Consider the following 7,966-nt stretch of genomic DNA (forward strand, 5'->3'; position numbering starts at 1 on the left):
CATTTGTGCTTATAATATTTTGATTTGTGTATTTGATTTGTGACATCCAAAGCAAAGTTAAATCTCATGTTTAGCATCAAAAACTGACTGAAGGACAACTCCGGAATAAATTAAATATGGTTTCTGGATACAAACCATAAAATATACGTGATACTTCAATTTAAGCATTTCTTACTTCCCATGTAATATTTACAGAGATAATATTTGTGAATAATGGTATTTAATTTGGTTTGTATTTTTTTTTTTTTTTTTTATGGGACCATTTTTCCAGATTTTCTTCCATAAAGGTCCTGCAAGTTGCATATATGAGTTTACTTTAGAATATACTGGGCAGGTCTACAATTCAAAGTTTTGATGCAGTTGGGAGCAGCGCGTGTCGGTCGTGACGTCACGACGCCAGCTGCAGTGAACCGGAGTGGATGCGCTAGAAGCTCGAGCGCCGCGTCGAAGCGCAGCGACGTTTTCATCTCATCTCATTTCCTCTTCATCCACAGGCCCGGTTCGGACTGTCTGATCTCGAACCCACGACAGCTGGATGCTCGGAACAAACCGGAGCTTGAACCAGCCGAGGAGAACCAGACGCTCGTGCGCGATATTCGCTGGGTGAGTCTCCGGTCATCGAGACGGTCAATGCATCCCTCTTCCGATCCGATTTCACATCGATTACTGACCGTTTGCTGTCAGCTGATCGCCAGTGTTCTTCCCTCTGGTCGTTGTGCGCTCGTGCATTAGTGATTTCACACGCTGCATTTCTGCTCATTGCACGTGAAGACCGCAGCGCGTTAAATAAATCACAGTTGATGTGCATGTGGAGTTAAGCAGGCGTGGTTCTCTAAACATCTCAGATCACAGATGCATATTATTCATCTGTATTTGTCATGCACTTTACAGATGAAGCTTTGATTTCTCTTCTTGTTGAGCTGATTTTGCTGATGCATCTGCTTGTTTTATTCGTGTACACTGTGGTGCTTAGATATTTCTGAATGCTTGTCATAGTCATGCATCATGGCATTTCCATGCAAAATGATATTGTTATGATATTACTCTGGTATCTGTCCAGAAGCATGGTTTTATTATGATGTGCCATCTATAATATTGCCATATTATAGTATGTTTAATTCAGGATAATTGGGACTTTTTTTTTTATCCAATCATTGCAATGGCAAAAGTGTTTAAATTTACCAGAATTCATCCTAAATAAACCATAAAACCATATTTATACAATGTTTATATGCCATGATATTTGCACTTCACTCCGAGATACTGTAAGGAATACCTTGGAAATGCTGTGGTGCTATGTTTAATGTGCTGACAGTGCTAACGAGCATGTTGTGAAACGAGGAGATCCGGCCTCAGGAGTTTAAAGAGCCAGACAGCATCACGCGAGGAGACCGTCTGTTGCGTCTGCCGCCGGACGCTCGTGTGCCAAGACACCCGACCCGGACGTGCAGGAGGATTCTGGGTCGAGCTTTTGGAAATGCACATGTCTGATTGGCCGGCGGCTTGAGGAGACACTTGCTCATTAAGCAGGGTTTCCACAGCAATGCCAAACCAAAGTGTGCTTTGTTCAGGCTCGGAAAACATAAATATTTAAGGCAGGACACTACAGGTGAATAGAGTAGAGATATTAACTAATAAATAAATAAATAAATAAATTCCTGACCAGGGATGCATCAGATACTCGCAGGCAAAACTATATATTTAAGTTGTTTTGTAAGTAAATATGCACTAATAGAAGAACTTATAAATAATCAAAAGAACCTTTTGTCCAATGGAAAGGTTTAATGGATGTTAAAGGTTCTTCATGGAACCATAAATGCCAATAAAGAAGCTTTATTCTTTAGAGTGTGGCCTGAAAGAGACTGAGACCTTAAACATAACTAAGAAACATGGCATTAGTGAATAGAAAAGATCCTGCAGTGTTGATCTGATAAAGCACATTCAGGCCGTTATGAGAGTGACTTCATTGAACCTTTGAGCAGACTCTGAGCTTCTAGTGGAGTTGTGGGACGTTTTATTGTTGTGGACTTTGGAGCTCTTGTGCCGTGTTCTGATGCTCATATTAAATCGGTGCTGATGCTGAGGAGAATTAACATTGAGTTCACTGTTAGACTTGATTCTGATTGAATCAGTCTAATGTGAGTGGAATGCCTGAAGAGTTTTTTCTATTTTTTTATAATTAAATAATTAAATTAAATAATGAAAAAAGTAATAATAATGAAATTTTTAATTTTAATAAAATTTAATTAACTTAAAAATATATGCCATTTTAATGGCCTACATCTTTTTTTTTTTATCAGTTTGAGATATTGGTAATATAACTAAAATTGAAATAAGTTTAAGAGTTATTCTTTAGTTGAGAACCAAACGCAGTGTCATCATACATAACGTTCTGCATTGCATGGTCTTTACTAATAGAGGTTCCTTTAATGTTTGCGCCATTGAACCAAATTCAAATCAGCTGTTATTAATATGTAAAGAGTAGTGTTGTTTTGTGGGTGTGGTAGAATAGTTTATGATTATCTCGTCAGTAAAGCCGGTTCTCTAATCAGTGGTAAATTCCATCAGGTGTGTGATTTCACATAGAGCAGCTGTTACTACACAGAGCCGATGTTAACTGACAAGCTGCGCAAATCCACCTGATCATGAACGGCCAATATTTATTGTGCACCCCTAGTAAAGAGTGTAACCAGCTATAACACATTTTTTGTCAAGACTCTCTATAAACTGTTGCTCCAGAATAACAGAACCTGTAGCACAGGGCTGGGCGATATGGCAAAAAAAAAAAAAAAATTCTTGATTTCTGATGATTTTGACCGGTTCTTGATTTTTAACTAGTCAACTTATCAAATTTAACTAAAGTATGATTCAAGTAACTTTTTCTTTATTAACCCTCTAGTTAAAGAAATTTCTATTCCAGTTGCACCACACATGATGTTGCCAACATGATGTAAATGTTAAACAAATCACTTTGTAAAAAAGATGCACGAACTACAACTACATCTTGTCTCATTCATATTATATGTTCAGAAATAATACAAGGAAAATGCTTTAAAAAAAAAAAATCTCAAAAGTCAAGGTAATTCAAATTCAAAACGACTGAAGGCAAAACACCAGTAGACTATTATTAACTATAAAAAATTGGTAAAAACAATGAACAGCAGCTTTCAGCCTTTCACCATGATGTAAACATGAAATATCAGACATACAGTAGAAGTTCTTCATCGGTTTTCCATTGTTTCTATGTGAACACGGATGTGTTTGACTGTTGCGCTCATGTCTCATGCATGAAACGGCATTCTAAAAACACTGTGCTCAAGTTAAAAGAACTTCAACTCAATTCATATCTTCCTGCATTGTTTCCTATTCCACTGCCCGCGTCGCATCTTTGTCATCATAAAAGCGCATTCTGTGTGAACTGATATTCTACTTCTGGTCCTTCACGTGAGCGGTTCATCACGAGCGCTGACTTCATTCTTTTCTCTTTACTGTTAACATTGGCGTACTGTCAAAGTGTGTAATTCTAATGTTTGGTAATATTTCTATTCAAAATCGTGATTCCTCGATTTATAAAAAATAAAATCGTGGCAAAACATTACATTTGATAAAATCAGAAAAATTGTTTCAGAGCAAATTGTAATGCATAACTGATTTCAAATTACATAACAAAAATTGTAGTCAGTAACGTAATCCACTACATTACACATTTTAGGCAATATAATCAGACTACTTTTGAGCTAACTTGTTTATCACATTGATTTAAAAAAGGTAATCTCGTACCATATTGATATAAAAATACAAAGAGAAAAAAAAGTTATATTTGATGTTATTAACATGAAGTGCATTAAACATTACATTATGTCAAGGGTTCATGAGTTTAATGAACAGCTAATAAAATGTAACATGTAAAATTAAAATAAATAATTTTAAAATAAAAAGAAAAATAAATCACTTACTAAAAAAAAAGATTAAATATTTTAATCATTTGCATGTCATGTGAACATAGTAGTTAGTTGTTGAAAATGTTCAGAAATTAATAATTTCTAGTAATATTTCTAAATAATTTCTGACTAGTGACTGGTCTTTGTGTGAATGTCCACAAAACCGGAAGACTTTCTGAAAGTGCGGGAAAATGTAAAAGATTTAGGGAAGAATTGGGTAGAATCAATTAATAATGAATGATGCAATTATGAATTATGAATAATACATAATCATGAAATCAATAAAAAAGTAACTAATCTTATCGCGAGTATTTTAAGATTTAATGTAATCTGATTACGTAATCAGTTTCTACCAGCACTGCTTATTTATTATAGGTGTAAAGATATAGTACAGTGTTTAGATGTATTCCAGGGTTCTGAATGATTATCATAATCATGCAGCGTGATATTGACATCATCATGTGTCACAGTGCATTGCACTCCTCAGGTGGTTCGTCTCGTGTGATGCTCCTCCTGCAGTGGTGTGTCATTAATGAAAGCAGAAACACCGTTGCATCATGAGTTTCCTCGTAGAACGAGAGCTGCTTTCATTCAGGTACTTTGATTTCATGAATGAAAAATCATGTTCAGTCCGGTGTGATTGTCTTTCTTCTGCTGATCACTAAAGAAGATCTTTCACAGCAGAGTTTTTGTGTGCATACGGTGGAATTGTTTTAACACTCTTGATAAGATCTTCTTTCGTCTTCGACAGAAAAAAGTAAGAAAGCATTTCAGGTTTGGAACGTGAACACTTTCATTTTTGGCTGAACTGTGTTTTATGAGAAACAGCAGTGAATTCAGAGAAAAATCCGGTTTTGTCCTGGTTTTGTCCTGGATTTGTGCCGGTTTTGTCCTGGATTTGTGCTGGTTTTGTGCTGGTTTTGTCCTGGATTTCTGCCGGCTTTGTCCTAGTTTTGTCCTGGATTTGTGCCGGTTTTGTCCTGGATTTGTCCTGGATTTGTGCTGGTTTTGTCCTAGATTTGTGCCGATTTTGTCCTAGATTTGTGCCGGTTTTGTCCTAGATTTGTGCTGGTTTTTGTCCTGGATTTGTCCTGGATTTGTGCCGGTTTTGTCCTGGATTTTCGGCCGGAGTTGTCATGGATTTCTGACGGATTTGTCCTAGTTTTGTCCTGGATTTGTGCTGGTTTTGTCCTAGATTTGTGCCGATTTTGTCCTGGATTTGTGCTGGTTTTGTCCTAGATTTGTGCTGGTTTTGTCCTAGATTTGTGCCGATTTTGTCCTGGATTTGTGCTGGTTTTGTCCTGGATTTGTCCTGGATTTGTGCCGGTTTTGTCCTGGATTTGTCCTGGATTTGTGCTGGTTTTGTCCTGGATTTGTGCTGGTTTTGTCCTGGATTTGTGCTGGTTTTGTCCTAGACTTTGTGGTTTTGTCCTAGATTTGTGCCGATTTTGTCCTGGATTTGTGCTGGTTTTGTCCTGGATTTGTGCTGGTTTTGTCCTGGATTTGTGCTGGTTTTGTCCTGGATTTGTCCTGGATTTGTGCCGGTTTTGTCCTGGATTTGTCCTGGATTTGTGCTGGTTTTGTCCTAGATTTGTGCCGATTTTGTCCTAGATTTGTGCCGGTTTTGTCCTAGATTTGTGCTGGTTTTGTCCTGGATTTGTCCTGGATTTGTGCCGGTTTTGTCCTGGATTTCTGCCGGATTTGTCCTGGATTTCTGCCGGATTTGTCCTAGTTTTGTCCTGGATTTGTGCTGGTTTTGTCCTAGATTTGTGCCGATTTTGTCCTGGATTTGTGCTGGTTTTGTCCTAGTTTTGTCCTGGATTTGTGCTGGTTTTGTCCTGGATTTGTGCTGGTTTTGTCCTGGATTTGTGCTGGTTTTGTCCTAGATTTGTGCTGGTTTTGTCCTAGATTTGTGCCGATTTTGTCCTGGATTTGTGCTGGTTTTGTCCTGGATTTGTGCTGGTTTTGTCCTGGATTTGTGCTGGTTTTGTCCTGGATTTGTGCTGGTTTTGTCCTAGATTTGTGCCAATTTTGTCCTGGATTTGTGCTGGTTTTGTCCTGGTTTTGTCCTGGATTTGTGCCGGTTTTGTCCTGGATTTGTGCCGGATTTGTGCTGGTTTTGTCCTGGATTTGTGATGGTTTGTTCTGATTTGTGCTGGTTTCGTTCTGATCTTGTGCTGATTTCTTGCTGGACTTGTCTTGATTTGGTGCTGGTTTCTTACTGGTTTTGTGTGGATTTGATGGTTTGCGTGTCTCTGTGTGTCGTTCTGTGTTTCTGATGAACAGACAGAAAGCAGAAGCTGTCATACGGTCCTCTAGGGATCGTCACAGGTGTGTGAACAGGAAGCAGAATCACGAGCCCCTGCACTGAAAGCGTCAGCGTTGCGGTCAGTGTTTTATTTCCAGTGATGATGTCATGTTGTCTGCTCATTTGCATCAGCGGTTCTTGTGTTTTGGCTCACACTGAAGCGTGTTCATGCGGAGCTGCTCTATTCAAATGTCCAGAGATGATCCAGCCGATCATTTGAATGAATCAGCTGAAGATAACGGTCCACGACTGACTGCTGAAGGTCACTTCCGTCTCACGGGACGGACGCTCCCAGTGTTTCTCCGTCTCTCACCTGACGGACTGGTTTCTGTTCTTGAATGTCCCTGCAGTGAAGGCTGAGTGTTTGGTCGTGACTCTTCATGTGAAGTTTGTCATCATCTCGTGTTTAAACATGTTCTGGAGAGAAATAGATTCGGTTTTGAATCTCACAGATAGAAACGGATTGGTTTTGTCCTGTGAGATGGGTCTCAGGAGGAAGTGTTATTATGGATTATGGACTCTATGGTATTTTAGTTAAAAACGTCTCTCTGATGGATTTGTTTCAGCTTTTGTCTTCTCAGATGTTGTTGATCCAGTCTGTGTGTCTGATCTTTATCTGTTTTGTCGTGAGTGTCTGAGGGAGGCAGCTGAAATCTCTTTTCAAAGTAAAAGTTTTGCTAAAACTTACCACATTTTGCTATAAGTTTTTTTGTTTAATTGTTGTTGTTAGTGTTGTTCGTCTTTTTTTTTTTTTCTTTTTTTGTTTTTTTTTGTGAATTTTTGTGGTGTGTACATGAACTGAGAGTCATCACAGATAAGCTACTACTAAATATTGTAGAAACTTAATTTTCTAAAGTTGCTTTACAATGATTTGTATCGTAAAAAGCGCTATACAAATAAACTTGAATTGAATTGAAAAGTTTTAAACCGGTGCATTTTATTCTGTTTTGCGTCCGGCTGTTATTGAACGCATAATATTTTCTTCCATCATTTTTCTCTCATTTTTCTTTTATTCATAACATTTTATACTGTGTAAAGTGCTCATTCACAGAAGGATTCTTACAAATTCTGTTTTTTGTTTGTTTAAATTTTAATGGGTTAAATACATTTGAATTATCAAAATGCATGTCTAGTCAATTCATAATATTTGTGAAAAAAAGAAAAGATTTATTCAGTGTTTTAAAATGTAATCAAATGAAAATGTAACCGTTCCTGAACATTGCATTTGTATTTGATGTCTTATATAAAATTATAAATAATGATTATTTCTGTCATAATTTTTTTTAAGATACTTAAATGTTAACAGGAATAAAATAAGATATAAAAAAAAAACGTTTTATTGTTTTTATGTCACACACACACACACACACACACACACACACACACACACACACACACACACACACACACACACACACACACATACATATATATATATATATATATATATATATATATATATATATATATATATAAACTTTTTTTTAGTTTAACTTCATGTACTAAGATAATTAAGACTAAAATGAAATTAAAATTGTAAAAAATAATTAATAAAAGTGAAAATTTCTAAAACTTTAAAATTTAAATTAAAACAGAAGGTATAAAAAATCAGTTCAAAATATTTATAAAACTATAATAGATGCTAAAACAACACTGATCCTCACACTCACACTCGTTCTTGTCTCTTTTTAGTTAATGGTTTCTCTAGTCTCTCTCT

At 36.8% G+C, this 7,966-nt stretch overlaps 1 protein-coding gene across 1 annotated transcript in view; it reads left to right on the forward strand.

The window, feature by feature from the left end:
- The first annotated feature begins 376 nt into the window (after positions 1–376).
- The window catches only part of LOC109046456 (tyrosine-protein kinase CSK), a 24,101-nt gene continuing 16,511 nt past the window's right edge, over positions 377–7,966 (forward strand). Inside the window, exon 1 of the mRNA XM_042775761.1 lies at positions 377–603. The gene's annotated coding sequence lies outside the window, so the exon portion shown is untranslated. The remainder of the gene's footprint in view (positions 604–7,966) is intronic.

Source organism: Cyprinus carpio, chromosome A18 (genome assembly GCF_018340385.1).
Source record: "Cyprinus carpio isolate SPL01 chromosome A18, ASM1834038v1, whole genome shotgun sequence".
NCBI lineage: Eukaryota > Metazoa > Chordata > Actinopteri > Cypriniformes > Cyprinidae > Cyprinus > Cyprinus carpio.